This window comes from Talpa europaea, assembly GCF_964194135.1.
Source record: "Talpa europaea genome assembly, chromosome: 12".
NCBI classification, from domain to species: Eukaryota; Metazoa; Chordata; class Mammalia; order Eulipotyphla; family Talpidae; genus Talpa; species Talpa europaea.
In genome coordinates, this window is record NC_140079.1 from 69,404,353 (window position 1) to 69,417,130 (window position 12,778).

The 12,778-nt window shown below is 50.3% G+C and overlaps 1 pseudogene across 1 annotated transcript; it reads right to left on the minus strand.

The window, feature by feature from the left end:
• Positions 1 to 9,652: 9,652 nt before the first annotated feature.
• Positions 9,653 to 12,418, minus strand: LOC311181642 (protein SGT1 homolog; annotated as a pseudogene). Its single transcript has 2 exons — positions 12,370 to 12,418; positions 9,653 to 10,573 (listed from the first exon to the last, which is right to left on the minus strand). The product of its transcript is annotated as a protein SGT1 homolog (transcript).
• Between the last annotated feature and the right edge of the window lie 360 nt (positions 12,419 to 12,778).

Consider the following 12,778-nt stretch of genomic DNA (forward strand, 5'->3'; position numbering starts at 1 on the left):
AGCTGGGTCCTGCTTGCAGGTGCTGCACGGCTCCGGGAGGGTGGTACTTGCAGGCCTGTGCAGCTGGGTTTGCGTGTATGGTGGTGTGTTAGGAGGCCGGGTTGGCGGTTGTGGTGGTGGTGGAGGGAGATGCAACACCGGTGTGTGGGAGACAGGACCGTCACCATCCCCTTGGAGCAACACCGGGCTCCTGCTCATAGGCTGTGTGTGCTGCAGGGGGCCTTGCTGCCCCAGCCAGATAGGACACTGGTAAGCAGCGAAGCTCAAAGGGCCTCACACCCTGGGGCCAAAGCTAAAGAGCCTCACACCGTGAGGCTGAAGATTCCTTGTGCCTCACACTGTGGGGCTGAAGATCTAACATTCCTTCACTTTTTGTTCTTGGTCATAAAAAGAGAAAAATTTCCCAAAAAGTACATTAGGCACTACATTATATGCATCAGTATACTGCAAATAAACGGCATGGAAAATTATCTGTTAGAAACTAATTATTAAACAATTTGGCCCACTTGACAATGGGAGACAACTTATTTTTTTTTATAAATTTTATTGTTATATTCCCCATACAATTGCAGCCCCCCCATTCTGACCCCAATCCCTCCCCTCCCGCCCCCGCCCCCCTAAAAGTGTCTCTGGTTCATAGTTTTTTGTTGATTTTGATTTTCACTTTCTTATAGTTATTCATTTTCCTGGTCCCTTATTTAAGTTTTCTAGATTCCTGCTATGAGTGAGACCATCTGGTATTTTTCTTTTTCTTTTTGGCTTATTTCGCTGAGCATGATCCCTTCCAGCGCCATCCATGTTGCTGCAAATGGCATGTGTTTATCTTTTTTGAATGCTGAGTAATATTCCATGGTATATATGTACCACATCTTCTTGATCCAGTCATCTATTTTTGGGCATTTGGGTTGTTTCCAAAGCTTAGCTATTGTAAACAGTGCTGCTATAAACATAGGGGTGCAGGTGCTCTTTGGAATTGATGTTTCTGTGTCCTTTGGGTAAATACCTAGGAGTGGAATTGCTGGATCATATGGAAGCTCTATGTTTAGTAGGTCCAGAAATCTCCACACAGCTTTCCACAGTGGTTGGACCAGTTTGCACTCCCACCAACAGTGCAGAAGAGTTCCTTTTTCTCCACACCCTCGCCAACATTTGTTGTTGCTAGTTTTTTTAATATGTGCCATTCTCACTGGTGTAAGATGGTATCTCATGGTAGTTTTGATTTGCATTTCCCTGATGACCAGTGATGTTGAACATTTTTTCATATGCCTGTTGGCCATTTGCATTTCCTCTTCAGAGAAGTTTCTTTTTAGCTCTTCTGCCCATTTTTTGACTGGATTATTTTCTTTGTTGTTGTTGAGTCTCGTCAGCTCTTTGCAGATTTTTGTGATCAGTCCTTTATCATTAGTGTTGGGTGCAAAAATGTTCTCCCAGTTGGTGGGGTTTCTCTTTGTTTTTGTTTTTGTCTCTTTTGCTGTGCAAAAGCTCTTTAATTTGATGTAGTCCCAGCTGTTTATCTTTGCCTTCACTATCACTGCTTTGGGTGATGTGTCTGTAAAGATGTCTTTGATGTGCAAATCACGTAGTGTTTCGCCTATATTTCCTTCTATATATTTTATGGTTTCAGGTCTTATGTCTAGTTCTTTAATCCATTTTAAGTTGATTTTTGTGTATGGTGTGAGGTAGTGGTCAAGCTTCATTCTTTTGCATGTAGCGACCCAGTTTTCCCAGCACCATTTATTGAACAAACTTTCTTTGCTCCAATGCATATTCTTTGCTCCTTTGTCAAAGATTAGTTGACCATAAATCTGTGGGTTTATTTCTGGATTTTCTATTCGATTCCATTGGTCTGTAGGGAGACAACTTATTGAGCATGCCTGACAAGCATTGCAATACAACAATAATAGTAGGTCCTTCTTTTTTGTTTTCTCTAGATGTTTCTTAGGAAAGTTTTTAAATGAAGTTAACTGCGTTAAGAAGTTTGTAGGTAGAAAAAGTTCTGATAGCTGAGTAGCAGCTGGTCTCTGACTGAAAGCCATGTGAATAAAATAGTCTTTTGATGCTGAGGCTTTAGCCGATAGGGATGTACTGGCGGCTATCCACTGTCTTAATTAATTGTCTAGCTGAAATAATAAGTTTTAGTGTTAGGTCTGGTTTTTTATCTATTAACCTTGAAGGCTAACTTCTAGCTGGGACCTGTAGGAGCCAGTAGTCTATGGGAACATAATACACTAATTGTTTCTGCTTTACACATGAAAATGTATTTTTTTATTACTAATAATGAATAAATAAAGACCTGCTGAGTCTCTCGGCAGAAGATACTAGCACCTCACCAAGTGTCAGTTTCTCCTCATTCTACCTCATCTCCTTCCCCTTAGCCCTTCCGTTTTCGCCGATGCCGTCTCATCCTTTCAGGAACCCCTGACACGACATTTTGCCGGAGGCTGGTTCCCGGCATGTGTGGATTGCTGGCTGGGAGCATGGCCCGCTGACATCTGCTTTGTAACCCAGGGAAACACAATTTGAATGTCTGAGTGACCTCAGATGGGTGAGTGATTATGTTTCTGTGTTTCTGAGACATGAGACTTGTGGAGTATTGACCGGGTGTGGCCTTTGGACAGGAGCACCGTGGGCTTCAGAAAACTTTATGGAAATGAGTGTGGACTGGCAGCTGAGGCTAAGTTCTGACAGGATGTCCACTTACAGACCCAAATACAGAGGGCTTGATGCACCTGGTCCAGGGGTGCCATCTGCAGGAACTGAAAGGGAACTCAGCTTTCCCTCTACCAGTCCTGTAGTTCTCACCCTGAAATTTGCATTAACATACTGGTTGTGGGGGCCTGTGGGGCCTGTGCCTGCTTCGGAGAGGTGTGTTGTGGGGTTGGAGTGGGAGATGGAGGGGTGGTGGTTTCGAGCTGGACTTAGGAGAGGCTGCAGGAAGGCAAGGTAGCCAGGAATAGTATTGAGAGGCTGTCAAGGGCCTCTGTGGACCAAAATGTGAACTTGTCAGGAGTGGGATTCGAACCCACGCCTCCAGGGGAGACTGCGACCTGAACGCAGCGCCTTAGACCGCTCGGCCATCCTGACTGCGGCTTTACAGATGCCACCTCACTCTGGGCTGCAACCGGTACTGGCGGTCCACAGCTGCCGCAGACCAGCTCAGCGGTGGCGGGAGATTGAGACGGTCTCAGGGTTGAGTGAGAACGAGCAAAAGGTGGTCGAAGGAATTAGGGCGGGGGACAAGAAAGAATGACACACAGACACACTCAAGGGAGAGTGAAAATCTGAGTGTAATTTGCTCAAATCATTACGCATATTTATACATTTTCAAAAGGCATTAGGTCACACAAAATCTATTTTCCCAGCATAACAATGTTTCTTGTTACCTAGGCATAGAATACAATTTTCTAGCTAATAGTTTACAAGTTGCTAAGCATATGTGGTTACATTTCCTGAAACTGATTTTTACATATATAGAAAAAGTCAGGTAAGAAAATTAATTATGGACAAGTTGCTAAGTTACTACTTATTCAGAAACAATGATTAACTGGTTAATGGTTAAACTGCTTTGTAGGTAATTCCATCAGGCTTGTTTGTAGGCAACGCTCTTAGCAGCCTTGTTTTCAAGCAAAGAAGGGGTTTTTTACCGCAGGCTTATTGCCTAGATTGGGCTTATAGGCTTATAGGCCTTGTTTGATCTGAACGCCAAAGTTTATTATGATGAAGCCCCTCGGGGACTGCGCCTGTCTTAGGTCGTCAGGAGTCACAGACATGAGGCTGGCCAGTTCCTTCTTTAGTCTGCCCCCGATCTTACCCGTCATTGACTGTCCAGTCCAGCGCACAGGGGAAGAGGGTCTTACGTACTCTATTTGTGAGCATCCACAGTACAGCCACTCTTTATTTCATCCAATTACTGGCAAGCAATGGTGGCAACAGTGGCATTGCCAACCATGGAGGCAGGAGCTGCCACACACAGCCTTGTGTTTGGCCTGGGGTGCTGGCGCAGCTGGGCCTGGCGGGTGCCAGGGATGCGAACAAGGCCGGCAGAGTGGGCTGGTACCACCGCGGGCGGCCGACCCTCTCTTGGTAGGCTGTGCCCACCTCTGACTGGCCACCTCGCCTTGCGCTTTCGGACCTCCGACGCCATTCCCCCGGCCACTGCGGCCTTGGTGGGACAAACGGCTCCCCTCGGGGATTTCAGGGCTGTGCAGTTCAGAGTCTGAGCCCGGAATTGGATCCTGGTCCGTGCACCTCAGAGCGCTTCGGGACATGGGGGGAGGGGTGCAGGGCATGCCCGTGCTGTGTGGGCCAGACCCGGAGCAGTTGGGCTGGAGGGAGAGAGTGGTAGGCGCAGGTGACAAGACAGAGAGCAGACGGCAGGGAAAGGCTGTGCTATCATCGTTAGTATAGTGGTGAATATCCCTGCCTGTCATGTGGGAGACCAGTGTTTGATTCCCCGACAGGGAGGCTGGGCTTTCCTTTTTGGTCAGTTACAGCTCTATAGCTGCATTAAGCCCCCCCTAGGGCCCTTTTTGTCCACCATCCACCCCGCCAGCCTGGTGCAGGGGCCCTACCCATGCCTAATCGTGCCCCCCACCATCTTCCCGCTGTGTACTCACAACCCAACTACTCAGAAAGACCGTCCCCACAGAGTCAGCCTGGCTGGCGGTGGAGGGCAGCTACGGGTGTATGTGCTGGGGAAGTGAAGTGGTGTGGAGGGGTGGATGTAGTGGGGTGGACGTTGCGGTCGTGGGGAGGGCTTGCAGACGTGTGTCATGCACCTGTGGTTGCGCACAGGTATATCCTGCCTGCAGGCCACTGCCACACACCATTGACAGTGCACTAGTGCCAGGCCAAGGCCGGCGTCATGGGGCAGTCTGTGCAGTGTGACATTGGTGGTAAAGCGGTGAGCATAGCTGCCTTCCTAGCAGTTGACCTGTGTTCAATTCCTGGCCAACACACCAGCAAGGTGTACCTTTTGCCCAGCCCTTTGCCAGTTGTGGTGCGGGCCAGAAGTGGCAGTATAGTGCTTTTACCTGAAGTTCAAGAGTACTAGGGCTGGGACGGCCAGCTGGCGGCTGGCGGAGGAACTGGGAGTGGGGGTATGGTGGCATGGGGAGTAGAGGTGTGGGGATGTGGGATGTGCGACATTTGCTGCCAGTAATGTCGAGAGGCAGCTCCTACCATCTCTACCAACACCACCACAACCAGCAGCACCAGCAACATCGAGGCTACATAGAGGATGCACAGGAATGAGGAGTTACCAGCCAGGACACCCGGAAACCCCCTGCTGGTCTAGTGGTTAGGATTTTTCACTTTCACCCCCACGTCTGGGTTTTAATTCCCAAAGAAGTTTTGTGTGTGTGTGTGTGTGTGTGTGTGTTTTTCACATGAACCATAAATTTAATAAATAACATGTTTTTAACTAACACCTTCACAGGAATTATTTTTCAGCTATATAAATCAATAATTTATTTTTTTTCTCAAAGAAGTTTTTTCTCTTGTTCCGCACCTCCCCAGCGTGCTCTCGCTCTTTCAGCCATGACTGCCACACACAAGAGACCACTCCAGCCTGCCGCCACCCTGCACTCCCACACAGCATCCTATCATGCAGCTGGCACCAAGGTTGCTCGGCCACTTGATGCCTTCGATGTCTCCCCACCTCCACTTTGGAGGCACCCTTTGCTCCTGCTCATCTCGGCTAGAGAGGGACTGGTTTTGCCACAGTGGACTCAGGGTGCTGTGGAGTGGCTGAGTCCAGGAGGTTGCAGCTGGTGCCAGAAAGAGGGAGACAGGGTCAAAAGAAGGCATCAAGCTGCATGGGCCGGGAATCGAACCCGGGCCTCCCGCGTGGCAGGCGAGAATTCTACCACTGAACCACCCATGCACCAATGGTAGCCATTACCAGACGCTGCCTCTCAGCCCTGGCCATCAGTCATCGTGGCTCACTGATGTCTGTGCAGGCGCCATCTGCTCCGCTGAGGCAGTGCTTCCACCCATGGGTAGGGCCCGAGGGCAAGGCGTACACCCAACCACCGAGCAATGGAGGATTTCAAGAAAAAAGGGAAAGAAAGGGAGTAGACACAGTCAGCCTCAAGCTTTCTCTGCTATCCAGGGCTGCTGCACGATTTCTGTGGTCCCCAGAGGAAGCATGGGCAGTGTTAAGCATGGCCTGTACCTTGAATGCTACTGGAAAGGGGTGTTGGGGATTGATGCAGGGCAGGTGTCCCACCGGAGGTTCCCTTGAGTGACCATCACAGGCCTTCTCCCAAAGTCATTTGATGGCTGCATTTCCCCCCTGGGTTGAAGCTGGATGCACAGAAATGGCCACTGCTACAGAGTTTTCTCTGCAGCTGCATGTTGGACATTTCCAACCTGTCCATGGGAGCCTGTCTTCTGCACTTTCACACATGCCTCTCCCCCCAATCTGGCTCTGGAGTGTGGTTGGGAGGCGAGGGGGCATGAGCACTTTCTCAGCTGTGTATTTTGAGGTTTGACTGGATCCCCCTGTGAGAGGGCTCCCGGTTCTCGACTAGACAGCAGCTGGGTCCTGCTTGCAGATGCGGTGTGGTGCATAGGTCGGTGGTCGGTGCTGGTCTGGGCTGTCCAAGTTTGTCTGTATGGTGGGGAGGTGAGTGGCAGGGTAGGGGGGTGTGGTGGTAGAGGGGGTGGGAGGAGGACGGGACTCCTACGACCCCCATTGGAGCAACCGTCCTGGCTGGGCTGAGGCTCATGGGCTGTGTGGTGGATGGCTGGGCTGCACATGTTCCAGGATTGGTGGCTGGCCATGAGGCCCTGAGGTGGAGAGGGTACCCTAAAGCATCTGAGGGGAATTGGTCCTGCCAACACTTACTTTGTAACCTAGGGAATCGCCATTTGGATGTCTGAGTGACCTCTGGCCTGGTGAGTGATTATTAGCTTTCTGTGGTTCCAAGACACTGCATTTGTGGAACATTGTCACCGCATGGCCCTAGGACAGGAGGGCAATGGACTTCGGAAAACATTGGTGAAATGAGTGTGGGCAGGCTGCGGGGCTGGCTGCCAAGACGATGTCCACTTAACTGCCACATATACTGAGGGCTTGATAGATCTGGTCCAGGGGTGCCGTCTGCAGGAACTGAAAGGGAGACCCAGGTCTGTTGCGGAGCTCAGCTTTCCCTCTACAGTCCAGTGGGTTTCACCCTCAAATTTGCATTAGCACATTTGGTTGTGGGGGCTGTGGGGCCTGTGCCCTTGTCATTTTTGGAAACACTCATCAGGTGAGGTAAAGTGCCAGCTGAGGGCAAAAACCGCCCTGCTCGGGTGCTTCCTGAAGCACTGCTGCTTCAGAGAGTTTTGTGTATGGTGGTGGGGGGAGGCGGAGGGGTGGGCGGGCCAGGAGTGAGGAATGGTGTTAGTGCTGTGACCGGATTTGGGAGGTGCTGCAGGAGAGCATGGCCGCCAGGAAGGGCAGTGAGAGGTGTCAAGTGCTCTGGTGGCAGAAAAAGATGGGTTTGTCAGGAGTGGGATTCGAACCCACGCCTCCAGGGGAGATTGTGACCTGAACTCAGTGCCTTACACTGCTTGGCCATCCTGACTGCAAGCCTACGCTTGCTGCATCCCTCCTGGCGGGCACCTATACCACATGTCTGCACCTTTGGCATGGGCGCCTGGACAAGTTGGGCCTGGTGGGCGGCTCTCTGGCTGCGCCAGGGACCGAGTAAGGGCAGTTGAGTGGGCTGGTGCCACCGCAGACGGCCTCGCCTTTCTTATCAGGCTGTGCCCCCAACCCGTGCTGGCCACCTGGCCTTGTTCTCTCAGACCTCCCACGCCATTCCCCAGGCCACTCCAGCCTTGGTGGCGTGCCCTGGGGAATTTCAGCACATGCGGGCCTGAGTTCGAATTCGAGTGTGGAACTGAGTTGGGGTCCGGGGTCATCAGATCCAGTGAGGGAGGTGGCGGGGCGGGGTGGGGGGCGGTAGACACTTGTGTTGGGTGGGCCAGACAGGGAGCTTGTGGGGCCGTGGGCAGTAGGGGTGGCAAAGGGGACGTGACAGAGAGCAGATGGCATGAGGAAAGCCGATGTTGTTCTGGTTAATATAGTGGTGAGTATCCCCATCTGTCAAGTGGGAGACTCGGGTTCAACTCCCCCACGGGGAGGGAGGCCAGGTATTGCTTTTTTTTTTTGGTCACCTGTCACCTCTCTATGGCTCTCAGCAGCCCTTCCCCAGGACCCTTCTTGTCCACCTTCCGCCGCACTACCTAAGTGAAGGGTCCCTACCCACACCTAACTATGCCCAGTGCCATCCTCCTGCCGTCCACACCCAGCCCAGCTCGTCAGAAAGACCTTCCCACCAAGGCAGCGGGGCTGCCGTGGAGGGCAGCAGTGGGTTTATGTGTGTGTGTGGTGGGGGGGGCAGGCAAGGTTGTACAAGGGTGGAGGTGATGGGGTGGTGGGTGTTGCAGTGGTGGGGAGGGCTGGCTGACATGTGTCACGCGCCTGTGGCAGCACAGAGCCGTAGCCAGCAGACAGGCCAAAGCGAGGTAGCAGCAACAGTGCGCTGATGCCAGGCCCGGGCCAGCTTCTTGGGATGGGCTGCACTCCGCGGTGTTGGTGGTATAGTGGTGAGCATAGCTTCCCTCCAAGCATTTGAGCAGGGCTGGAGTCTGGCCACCGCAGTTGTGAGGTATATCTTCCGGCCAACCCCTCCTGCAACTCCAGCGCGGGCAGCAGTGGGCGCAGGCAGTGCTTTTGAGCCAAATTAGGAGCACATGTAGGGCCGGGGCAGGTGCATTGCCAGGGCAGGCTGGTGGAGATGCTGGGCGTGGGATTGGGATTTGCAGAATGCACTTCCAGGAGCGCGTCCTGTGGATCTGAGGCAGGAGGCCACCTCCACCATGACCAGCACAAAGGCGGCGTCGAAGATACGCTGCGACCAGGAGGCGCCAGGCAGAAACTCTGCTTGACTTTCCCTGGTGGTCTAGTGGTTAGGATTCGGCGCTCTCACCGCCGCGGCCCGGGTTCGATTCCCGGTCAGGGAAGCCTTTTTTTTTTTTTTTTCTTCCTCTTTCACTCCAGCGTCTTTGCACAATCTTTTAGTCGACTCCGCAACGCACCAAAGAGTGCTGGAAGCTGGGGACCACTGGAGACCACTCAAATCTGCCACTTTCCTGCGACTTCAGGCCTGCGCCCTGTCGTGCATCCTGCACCTGTCCATACCTTTCGGCCAACGCTCGGGGGTAGCTAGTCTCTCTCCTACCCGAGGCAGGCCTTCGGTGTCTTCCCACCTCCACATCTGCCGCAACCCTCGCTCCCGCTCTTCCTGGGCCGGGAACTCCAGCGGCCAGGGCAGCTTCCCTCCCACCATGTACACGCTCCTCCACCCCCCTCCCGCAATTCCTGCTCACAGCTCCCGGCACCGCTCGTGTTTGCACTCTCCGGCAGCACCGACTTCGCCAGGCCCCACCTGGTTACTAGTCAGCGGTGCCTCCCTCCCTTCCTTCTCGCTGGGCTGGGGAGGAGCGGAGGTATGGTAGAGGTCGTGGTGGTGGCTGGCGACTCGCACCTGCCCCCGTGTCATAGGGCTACCTGACGCTCCCCGGCTGCCAGCCACCGCGCTTGAGCCTGCTGAGTACATTCCACTGATTTCTGCGTTTAGTTCTGCGTTCCACGTTCTTAGTGGTCTTGGATGGCTATGGCACCTCTGAGCTGCATCCTGGCAACCAGGGGGAGTGACCTGAATATGTATGTGGACTTGTTCCGGGAACTGCACAGGAGGATTGATCTCAGTTTTCTTTTACCAACATCAAACCAATTGGAACTAAAAATTGTGCCACCAGACTGCATAGATGATTTGTTCATGGCATATTTCACTTCTGAACAGATATACTGAAATTACTTGTTTAAATCTGCATCCCCTCCAACTTTTCGTCCTTTTCTTCTTCTTTGATCTCACCAACCAATATATCCCAACTTCTTGCAAAGTTACATGATGATGGATATAGGTTATTTACATCTGCTATGAACTGTTTTGCTTAGGCAAAACATCTTGCCCATCCAGCTTTTCCCATCTCACAGTCTCTGTTTTTTTTTTCGCATGAGTTTCCATTTTTGTTGAAAGTACTTTAAATGTGCTCTGTTCTGGTATCATCGGATGAAGTCTCAGTTTCAAATTATAATCCTCTTCAGAGGGATGTTTCACCAAAGCAGAGAACTCTTTCTGAAAATTCCACATTCACATCATTCTCCTGAACATTCTTGATCATAAGTGTAAGGATTCTTTAGAACCTGTTTGATACCAGTCGTAATTAATTTTTAACTGATAAATCTGCCGGGCTGCAGATACCTCAGATTGTGATTCATTCTGAACTACTTCACACCTTTTAATTCAGACAATGAAATCAATATCTATATTAATTTTTATCCCCCTGCATGTTTCCAAAAACAGCAATATACATTGTTGTTTTTCATGGTGTTCTCACATCCTGTTTCTCAGCATAGCAGTGGAATTATTTGGACTAAGTTCAAGAGATTTCTTTGCATCAATAACAACATCACAATAATTCCCAAAATGTGACACTGAGCTCTTTGCGAGTACTATTGTGCATCATCTGGTTTCTGTTTCAAAGCTTTAGTCAACTCCTTATTTACTCTAAGAGTTTAATGGATATACATTGTCCATCACAGATTCCCTACTAATTTGGAAAAGACTCAAAGAGGGCAGAGATGCGAGATGTCTAGAAAATGTGAAGATCTAATGTTGCCTGGAGTCCTCCTCTATCAGAATATCTGAAACGCTGCGGGGTGGGGGTGGGGGGTCTCTAATCTGTTGCAGGTCCTGCTTCAGTCCCCACCATTCCTTAAAGTAAGTGTTGCTGCTGCTGGAGCTGCTACCACCGAAGGTATGAGCTCCATGGCCCCACAAGGAGGAAACTTCTGGAGAAACCATTAAAAATACCTTCTTAAGGACCGATGAGGCCAGATTTGCATTTAGAATTTGGACTCCTTACAATTCTATGCCCTAGATGGTCGCACAGGGAGGACCCTCTATTCTCAACTCCCACTCCTTCCTGTACTGACAGGGATCATGTGCAGGTGTGTGGACTCCACACCCCCACGACAGAGTTCTGTCCACACCCTTACACACAGCTTTCCTTTGGCCGTCTAGCCATCCTCTCCTGCACAGGTGCTGGTGGGTAAAGAGGCCAAATCAGATCTCAGGCATTTGTGCAGGACAGTCCCATGTCCCAAAGAACAGACTCAAGCCTAGAACAGGAGTGTGTGCCCCTGGGAGCTTCCCATGGACAGCCTGAATATAGATCCTTCTCCGCTAGAGGGAGGTATATTTGGAAGAGATCAGGGATAGCATCCTTCGGGAGGGGAGAAAGAGAGGGAGCAAAATGGTATTTTCCTCAACCATTAGGAAACTATAGAAAGGGGAGAGCACAGATTTTAGGAATGAATAAAGAAAGGACAGAGAGACAGAGAAAGAGAGAACCAGTAAGAAGAAAGGAAGCGAGACAGGGACCGTGGGAAGTAGGGAGGAAGGGAGGAAAAGGAGAGAAACTCCTGTAAACATCTCACCCAGCACCACACACCACTTTGAAGCATTTTGCAGACATCCATGAATTTCTAACATGGAGCGAAATTATTGCAAATGATCTTTTGTAGAAGTACTGTCTAAAGCAGATCATCATCTTTCCCTGGTGGTCTAGTGGCTAGGATTCGGCGCTTTCACCGCCGCGGCCCGGGTTCGATTCCCGGTCAGGGAAATTTTTTTTCCCCCTCCTCACAAACCTCTCGCAAAGCACCACACACCCCACCTGTCACCCCAACAATCTTAAGTAAGCCTTCACCTGGGGAGCAAAGTGCCAGTGAAAAAGGGGAAAAAATCAGAACAGATTCAAACTCACCTAAACTTACTCCACATTTTTCCAATACAAGTTATTTCTGCACTTAACAAGTGAGTTCTTTCAAATGATTTCTTTCTATTAGGATTTGCTTGCATAGACACCGTTTTAGTAATGGATGTAATTTCCCTACATCACTAAGAGCAGTTACATCCAGAGATGTGAACAGCCCAGGTCATTTCACCACATCCACTGCATTTTCTTCTTTTGTTTTGTAGAAGTAAGTACACATTTCTATACATTAATTAGCTAACTTTTACTTTATTTGTAAGAGAGGAACTTTTAATTAACTGATCAAGAATGATCATATTAAAATAGATTATATATAACAGGCCCCAGGGACCTCTTCCTGTGCTTCTCGGAACTGAATTTTTGACCACCAGGGAGAAGGTGACACTGATCTCATCTGAGGATCCCTGACCTTGGCCCAGGCAGGCAAGAGTGTTCATCCGTGTAATCACTTGTTGGCCTCAGGTGGCGCACCTCCTGGCTTGTACTCCAGGCTTCGCCAGCTGGAGCAACAATTCAACATGGGCCGCAATGGTATAAGCGCCAAATCCTAACCACTAGACCACCAGGAACTGCCATTAAGACTAATAGGGCAGCATTTTATAGTAAACAATCGTAGGAATGACTGTACACCGTCACAGAAATTTAAGAGCATCTGGAAAATGTCCTTTATAGTTTAAATAATTTTATCTTTGAACATACGTTTTGTAGCTGGAATTCCATGGAACAGTGACGCCTGTCCAAAAGCAGAAAAGATAACAGCAAGACTCTTGTCTGTTAGCCTTGTACGCCTGTGCACACAGCATTTGCTCTGTGGACCAGCATGGAAATCAGTGGACTCACCACGTAGTGGGAATCCAGAAACCAAAGCAAGTATTAGGTC